The 7103-nt window shown below is 53.3% G+C and overlaps 1 long non-coding RNA gene across 1 annotated transcript; it reads left to right on the forward strand.

Annotated features, from left to right (window-relative positions):
* The first annotated feature begins 321 nt into the window (after nucleotides 1-321).
* LOC121036844 (uncharacterized) lies at nucleotides 322-6638 on the forward strand. The gene is made up of 2 exons (XR_005793503.1): nucleotides 322-1204; nucleotides 2034-6638. It is a non-coding gene; the product is annotated as an uncharacterized LOC121036844 (long non-coding RNA).
* The last annotated feature ends 465 nt before the right edge of the window (nucleotides 6639-7103 follow it).

Below are 7103 nucleotides of genomic sequence, written 5' to 3' on the forward strand. Positions count from 1 at the left end.
TTATTTAATTAAAAAAAAAATTTTTTTTTTCAACGTTTATTTATTTTTGGGACAGAGAGAGACAGAGCATGAACGGGGGAGGGGCAGAGAGAGAGGGAGACACAGAATCGGAAACAGGCTCCAGGCTCTGAGCCATCAGCCCAGAGCCCGACGCGGGGCTCGAACTCACGGACCGCGAGATCGTGACCTGGCTGAAGTCGGACGCTTACCTGACTGCGCCACCCAGGCGCCCCAATGTTTATTTATTTTTGAGAGAAAAAGTGTGCAAATGGGGGAGGAGCAGAGAGAAAGGAAGACACGGAATCTGAAACAGGCTCCAGGCTCTGAGCTGTCAGCACAGAGCCCCATGCAAGCCTGGAACTCATGGCCCGTGACATCATGACCTGAGCCGAAGTCGGACACGTAACCGAACGGGCTACCGGCGCCCCACTTGACTTCCTTAAACAGCAATATTTTTGGTGTTTATGCTACTGCATTTTCTAGATCACTTCCTATTCTCAGAATGGGTGTGACGATCCTGTGGCGGAATTGACGCCATAATTCTGGTTTCAAAACAATAAGGTAACGTAGATAGGTTTCTATTTCTTCCCTCTGGGAACCTGTGGTGGAGGTTAAGCCTTATCCCCGGGAAAAGTTAGAGAACAGGAGGAGGAGGAAAAGGGAATGCTCGTGTCACTCTTTGATTAAGTGCCTCGTGAGTGGGACAGACAGTGAGTTCTTTTAATCTACTCCCACCCAGGGTGGACGAGCAGGGAGTGTCTTCCCTTATTAACACAGAAAGTAATGGGCTGAGAGTTCACTCAGGCACTTTGGAGGGGCCAGATCAAGTAGTCCTGGTGTGGTTCCCCCGGGGTGGGGTGGGTGCAAAGGGTTTTGCCACTCTAGGCTGGCCCTAGGAGTACTTTTCTCCCAACGAAGCTCTGGCCAGGGGTGGACTCCACGTCTCCTTGCTGGTTTCCCTTAGCAGGGTTGAGATAGGATCCACTCGCCTGAACATCAAGGGAAGGCGACAGGGCGGTAAGCACAGAAGGAACGAGAGTGTGAACTCAGCCCAGGGACTCTGTCCCGCCATTGCTGGCTCCCCCTCAAGTCTCTGTCCAAAGCTCATGCTAGAAGAGCTGGCTGCCGGCAGCCCCAAGGACTCCTCAACGGGGCTTTGATTCTCCGCTCGGTGGGGGTGCCATTTTGTCACTCTGTGCAGATGGTAAGTTTCTTGTTCCTTTAGCATAGAATCACGTCTATATTGAGTATAAATGCTTAAGAAAGTTTTGTAGAAGGACAGAATAAGAAAGGAGAGAAGGAAGGAAGGAGCGAAGGATAAATAGAAAATTTTCCTTTTTAACAAAATCCTTGAATGCATCTGTTCTAACCGACTGGTTGGGAGTGGCAGATGTGTTTGTCTGTAGAGCCTGACAGATAGATATGTAGATAGACAGGCAGATAGATAGATAGAAATAAAAATAGGTGGTCACTTCATGTTTGCCAAGCGAATGAATGAATGAATGAATCTCCATGCCAAGCATGGAGATTCGTGATTTGCCTAATGAAAGGGAGACTTCCTTGTGGAACAGTGTTGGTCACTTTGTTGCCAAGGTCAAGGGGGCCATGCAGACTCAGGCTTTGGTTTGAGGGCCCAAGGAAATATACAAGCCCACGATGAAACGGTCACCTTAGAAGGCAAAGTTGTTCTCGGCACCAGATCCAGTCAGTGTGACTTGTGGGTCTCAGCCTGCCCCAGACCGTCTCTCGCAGTCACGCGGTTAAATTGCCAGGGAAAGGGCTCTTGTCTGAATATAGCCCATGAGCCTCTTCTTAACCTTCAAACCAGGAGCATGAAGGGTCTCACATGAGCTAGCAGCCGTGATGTAAGGATAAACAGAGAGGGGGAGACAAAAGGAGGGCGTATCTAAGTGCTGAGGGAAACAGAATGATTAACCCAGGCACAAGCAGGAATGTTTAAAAAAACTTTCCGGATTCAAAATTGTTCTTTCAATTAAACTCTGTTCTTTCCATCAAACTCTCTTTCCTCTAAGCGGCAGATCGTCTGCCTCCTGCAGTTTCCCTTGCAGGAAATCAGGACCTTCTTCTGACTTCCTTCCGCCTCCCGGTTCTTGATCCAGAGGGTGGAGGTTGGGGAAACGGCCTGGAAACAGCAGAGGAGGCCAGCAGCTCTGCAGGGCGAGGCCCGACATCTCACCGCATTAACCCCGCGAACTCAGGCCAGGCGACGAGGCTGAGCCATTAATGCCTAATGATGTCTCCTTGTCTTCCAATAACAAACCATCTCACCGGTCGGTTTTATAGGGGACCAGCTGTTGTTAATTGGGGAAGACGAGCATGAAATGGCCGCTTTCACACCTGACCGAGACAGAGCAACAGCATCAAGGGGCAAATGGAACCCGCCTGCTGCAGGCAGGGGGTTCCTCAGCTCTGCCTGGGCCAAGGAGAGGCCCAGAGACAGCAGTGGGCTGCCATCCCTGTGGCATCCTCAGCGGGCACAACACTTACTAATAAAAGAGAGTGGGGCTCGTCGAACATTCGGCCCCTCCTCCCGCAGCCCAAGAGCATCTCCTCTTGCTTTTGCGCGCGTCTCTAGCCAGCTGGGGGGTAGCCCAAAGCCAGGGCCCCATGTTGCACAGCCAGAGCCTCGCCCAGCATCTGGCATGTTCCAGCTCTGTAGAGGAGGCACGGCTGGGTTCTCGAGCACTGATCCTGGCCTCTGCTCCCTGGCCACAGGTGACCGGGCCAGGGATCAGGGGCACCAGCAAGACGTGGCTCCAGGGCCTGGCTCGCACACACAGAGCTGGCTCGAATGCATTCTCTCCTTTGCCGTCGCGTCAAAGAGACACAGACAGAGGTGGCCACTCAGCGGCGGGTCCGAAGCAAAAAGTACCGGGGGATGTGCCGTGATGGAGAGGGTCGGGCTACCCCTTTGGCCCAGGAGCAAGCCGGCATGAAGAGGAAAGTGACTCCCGGGACGGGAGACTGGTGCAGGAGGAGCGTGGAGCCCCCACCACGTGCACTTTAACCTCCTAGTCGCTGCGCATCTCCCGAGACCTGCGCTTGGAAGATGTTATATCATCCCCGTTTCGCAGATGGGGGGACTGAATCTCCATGATGTCGAGCAACCTGATCATCTTTATGAAACGGCAGAGCAGGGACTGGAACCAAATCTGGGCTCTCCTTCTGGTGCTCTTTTAATGGCCCCGCGCGGTTGCTGTCGGCATTTGCAGGCCCCTGCGGGTCCTTCCGCGGGCTGGCCGAGGTGGAAAGCTCTGCTCTGGGAGCTCAGGCAGGCTGCCTCGACTCCTGCAGACTGAGAAAAGCACAGGACCCTCTCTCTGCCTACATTTGCCTTTATTTTCAGTGTTGCTGCAAAAGATGGGAAATACATTAAAACATGTACTGTAAATAAACCAAATTAAAGTAAAATTGACTCATTTAGCAACCAGCCTCCGATCTTGCATTAGAGGCAATTGAAGAGATTTCACAGATTTTAGTAACCAGATAAGATTATTATATAAACAGACTTCTGCATTGAATGATGAGCCATATCTTGAGGAGAATATTTGAAATCAATAGTAATACAGACTGAGAATTAAGTAATGTGGCTAAGCACCTTTGAATGATGCCATTTTTAAGAGCTGATTAGAAATAAATATGCCAATTGCAGCAAGAGCCGAGAGCTGGAATAAAGTGATGATTAATCAGTTTGGGCCAGGACCCACGGAAGCCATCTTGGTATTGCCAGCCCGGGGCTCGCTGGACAGAGCCTGGAAAGCTCGGGGGCCTGATGGTGGCCCATCAGAGTCCTTATGCAGAGACACGGCCCTGCCCACCAAGGGGCTGGCCATGGCGGCGTGGGGAGGAGGTGCCCAAGCCCGGAGGATTAACTATAAGCTGCTTGAACTGCTCACGCAGGGCCAGCCAGAGCGCAGGGAGGAGATTACAGCTGGGGACACTGACAACCTGGGGATTGCGTTTGGAATGCCCAATTACCATTCAACTGGGAAATGATTGGTCTTTTGGCTGCCCTGTAATCATCTCTCACCTGGACAATTGCACCGGCTTCCCGACGGGTCCCCACGTGAGCTGGCGGATGCGTTCCATACCCGGTCACCATAGTGATTTTTCCAAAGCACTGCTCAGATCCTGTCACTCACTTTGAAAAACGCTGCTGCCTTCCTTTTGCCGTTGGGCCAGGTCCAGGTATCTTAGCTTAGAATTCAAGGCCCTTCATGGCCCAGCTGTCCCTACTTGTCTCATTTCTTCCTAGTCCCCATTCCTGCCTTATGATGGTTCCGGATGGAAGGCTTTAGGAGTGCCAGGTAACACCCTGTTCTTTGTGGTAGCATCTCTGCTTCTGCTGGGCCCTCCCCGCCTGCCCTGTCTGCTGAAACCCACCTTTCCCCACCTAATTCAAAGTCCACCTTGACTGTTCCCCTCCTCCAACCCACGCAGAACCAGCTGCTGTCTCTCGGTTTTTACCCTACCTGAACAAGCCTTTTCCTGTTTCACATCCATGTCGTTCACTATTTCTTTTGTATCCAGGGAGACTTACGAGCACCTCTGCAGTGCTATGCACTGTGGTTGTCCCTGAAGACACGGTGAGAGAACCCAGAAGTGGTCCCTGCCTTCCTGGAGCTCAGGTTCACACCAAGCGTTTAATACTCTATGCAGCTGTCCCTGCTCTAGTAGGCAAGACATGCTTCTTTCATTCAGCTGGCACAAGGCAGGTGCCCAATGGCGGTTGAATGAGCGAATGAGGGACCAAACAAAGGACCGAGTGACAGAGATGGATCAGGGAGGGGAGGTTGCAAGGAAGCAAATTTTTGCTTGGCAGAAGAAACAGGGTTCTGTTGGCTGCCCAGCACTGCCTAAGCTGCCTTCCGCAAGGCTGAGCTCCCAGGAACTAGAGGCATCCATGCAGAGGGAGACCATCTGTCAAGGAGGTTCCAGAAAAGACTCAGAATTGGCAGTGAGACAAAAGTTGCAGTGCTGTGGGCTCTAGGCCCAGCCCCACCACCGGCTCACTATTTGACCCGAGGTAGAGCCCATCCTCTCTTTGGGCCTCCGTTTCTCCATCTGTAAAATGAAGACTTTGGACTGCAGGTGGTCAGTCAAGAGCCCTTGGCTACCCTGAAGAAAGCGGAGGATACTTCTTGAATGTTGGTGAAATCTAACCAACATCAATGCTGGACTATGAATAGTGTTAGGGTGAGGATATGTCCTGTGTTGGGTGCAGAGAAAAATATAACAGGTGTGGGATGATGGGGGAGAAATTACATACAAGGTTTTGTAACAAGAGTATGGTGAGTGTGAGAGACCATCCCGTGAGCCATAAGTGTAGGCTGGGAAGGCTTCCTGGAGGAGGTACAACATTGACCTAAAGGGTGAGTAGGACTTAAACCTTTGAGGAAAGGAGTGAATTCTGATCCATGTGAGAGGAGACCTGAATCACCAGGGCCACGTGCCAAAGACCTCCCCGTGGGTGCATTCCCATGCCACGCCTTCATCCCTAACCAGGAACGTGGCCAGGGACAGGCCGTATACAGAAGGCTGAACTTCTTGCTCAAAGGGGGCAGATGTGGGTTTCTCTTTTCTGTGTTTTGATCCTTGTTTCTGCCTTCAGTAGGCCTGCATCCTCTGGCCCCACGAGGCCCTGAATGTTGGGGTGCAGGGGGCTGAAGCTGAGATCCCCCAGAAGGACCCGGCTCTGGTCCGCATGGCTCTGCAGGCTGCCCAGGATACAGGGGCCCTGAATTAAGGAAGCTCTCTAGAAGAGGGCTGCCATACTTGGGTTAGCCAAGAACGGGCAGAGAACCCCATTCCCTAGGTCATCTGCCAGGATCTGGGCTTTTCAGGGGGAGCTTGGGGCGAGGGGGTGGGGAACGGCTGCTTTGCCTGAGCCGCTCGTCTGTGTGAGGCCATCTGTGTGCCGGCCTGCTCCTTGCTCTTCTGCCTGGCCATCCATCTCCAGCGTTCACAGCTCTGTGAGCTCAGGGCTCTGCTGGGACTCTGGGTGATGGGACCCATGCGGGGGCAGCTGCTGAGCTGCTGGTGTGGTCAGAAGAGGAGACGAGGGGCCGTGGTGTAGGGTTCTCTGTCCCCCCCCCCCCCCCCCGGTAACTCACCTCCCCCTCCGCTTCCTTCCTTTTTGGGACAACACCCGAGGCCACCAGAAGCTCTCCTATAGCTCACTACAAGCATGTAATAGATGGGGAAGCTGGGGCTGAGAGAAGGCAGGAGGCTTGCCCAGATCCCAGGATGAATTAGCCAAAGAGCAGAGACTAGAGTCTCTAGATGCCCTGTCCTGTTTACTCCCTACAGCAGCCTGGTGTCCTGGCCGCGGTGTTCACCCATGGGACCTTTCTCCCCCTGCACGGCGAAGGGCCCTGGGGTCAGTGCCCGTACTCTTCACGGTGCCCACAGAGTCCCACGGAAGCCAGGCCTTTCTCCCTCCTTCCTCTGCCTCTGCCCTCCCTGCCCTGCCAGCACCATGTGCCCTGGGCCCTCCGAGGTTCTGCTGTCCGTCCTGGCCCGGCTCTCCGTGTAGCTCATATTCAGCACCGTAACCCCCGCAGCTCTTGACGAGTGTTGTGTTGTCACTGAGTCATAAATGTGGTTACACGCTTCTATCTGGTCCTTTCTCTTTGGGCTGAGCCAAACAAGAAACAGCCCCACCCAAGTGTTCCAGTTAAACACACATGCTCACTCCCTGCTTCCTGCCACCACCTGTTGGCACAAAGGGCGCAGAAGAGGGCCGGGGCATGGCCCCGGCCTCACCCACCTTGCTGGAGCCTGCGTAGGCAGCCAAGGGGGATGCCTGCCCTCCGCTAGAATTGGAGGCTCACAGCCTCCCGTGCAGGGAGAGCTTTCTCCATCCAAGGCCCAGTAGCAGGGTGGCTGACAGAGCCACATGGACCCAGTTACTTCTCTCTCTTCTTCAGGGAGAATCACGCTCATTCAACCTCAAGGCCCATTATCGTAACAAACAGTTTTTAGAGTGATAGGCCTAGAAAGCTCCACTAATTATACTGACCATGGGTACCCATCTGATGGGACCCCTGTTATAGGACACCTTGAGCTTGGAATCTCTAGCC

The sequence above is a fragment of the Herpailurus yagouaroundi genome, unplaced genomic scaffold, assembly GCF_014898765.1.
Source record: "Herpailurus yagouaroundi ecotype Mexico unplaced genomic scaffold, PumYag 163, whole genome shotgun sequence".
Classification (NCBI taxonomy): domain Eukaryota; kingdom Metazoa; phylum Chordata; class Mammalia; order Carnivora; family Felidae; genus Herpailurus; species Herpailurus yagouaroundi.